Raw genomic sequence first — 1,713 nt, 5'->3', positions numbered from 1 at the left:
CGGGCCCCAAACAGCGCCGCCTTCAAGAAACGTGGGACTTCATAACTTTCAACATGATCTTAATCAGGACTCTTCGTGTTTTATTTACAATCGAATGTAAACAGACTACTATCAGTATTTATTTGCGCGCTTGGTGACTTAGTGGCTGTTTGAACGCAAGTACTTTGAGTGGATGTCTTAACATAAATTATACACGGATTAGAAGAGCAAATACTAGACGTTTTGACGTTTTTGTTTGTATTTGAACTCGACAGGAAATGGAGTCAGATCTCCGCCAGACTGATGCCATCTTGTGTCTGAAAGGTAGCATTACAATATTACACGAAGGTAGGTCAGACCTGGTGACCATAATGAAAGCTCGGAGTCTATAACTAGGTCAGCCTGGGGTCGGCAACCCAAAATGTTGAAAGATCCATATTGGTGCAAAAAAACAAAAAAAAAACAAATATGTCTGGAGCCTTATACTATATACACAGGGGTGTGGGTTTGTTCTCAATATTGGGGGTCCAGGCCCCCCCTGATGGCCAAAAAGTGTCATTGCATGTAATTGACTTTCCTATATATGTGTAAATAAGTTGTAAAGCAATAAAACAAAAATGAATGAAATGAACAACAAAAAAGATATTTTTATGATAGGTCAAAGTGATTTTTCGAACAGTGACGAGCACTTTAGACCAGGGGTGTCCAAACTTTTTGCATAGGGGGCCAGATTTGGTGTGGTAAAAATGTCGGGGGCCGACCTTGGCTGACGTCCTTTACGTAGAACAATATATTTAAGCAAATTTTAGCAAGCCATTCAGTGTGTCACATTTGCTTAATTATTTTTTTTCTCTTTCGACTCTCGGGCTCTTGCGAAATACTGCTGCTGTGACATTAAACTAGCTTCAAGTTGCTTCAATTTCTCACTGCGTTTCTTCCCTGTTATCTTGTCGTACATGTCAGCGTGTCTTGTTTGGTAATATCGCCTCACATTGAAATTTTTAAAAACAGCGACGTCTCTTTGCAAATGAGGCACAGTTTTTGCGTATTTTAGTGAAGAAATAGTCTAATTTCCACCTATCCTTGAAGCGTCGGCCGTTACAGTCAACTTACTTTTTTTTGTTGATTGTCACCATTTTAGAAAACAGATGTAATGGGTCACACGGAGTAAGGTTGCTTAGCCCTTAAATACCTCCAACATGAAGCAATTATCCGAGAATCCTTAAATTTGAAAAATAAAGTCCTAATGAAACATTTTTTTCAAGTTTGTAAAAAGAAAAGTCAAAATGAATATGTGTAATAAGCGCTCTATATCTATAACCCATGCTAAATCATGTGTTTTTTTTCTCATGAAACATGCAATGTCAAAAATCTAAATTAGTCTCAAAATCATGAAATTTTAGTTGTATCAAATGTGATACATTTGGCAATAAAGGGTTAAAGTGCTGCTGCCTTTTAGTGGGTAAATGAGGGGCTGCATTTTCTGTGTAAACTACTTCATATGCTGGTTGCAGTAGTGCTGACCAATTCATTAAGTCTGTGTTTGGGCCAGAGGTTATTGATTTTATGACAGAGGCTGGGGGCCGGATGAAATTTGACCACGGGCCACATTTGGCCCCCGGGCCGGACTTTGGACATGTCTGCTTTAGACGGTCCATTGCTTTGCATATTATTTTCAACAACAACAACAAAATTAAGGGAGGGCAATTTTATTTTTCAAAAGATTTTTTTCTT

This window comes from Corythoichthys intestinalis, chromosome 17, assembly GCF_030265065.1.
Source record: "Corythoichthys intestinalis isolate RoL2023-P3 chromosome 17, ASM3026506v1, whole genome shotgun sequence".
Classification (NCBI taxonomy): domain Eukaryota; kingdom Metazoa; phylum Chordata; class Actinopteri; order Syngnathiformes; family Syngnathidae; genus Corythoichthys; species Corythoichthys intestinalis.
The sequence above is the reverse complement of the archived record's forward strand: the minus strand, read 5'-3'. Positions refer to the sequence as shown.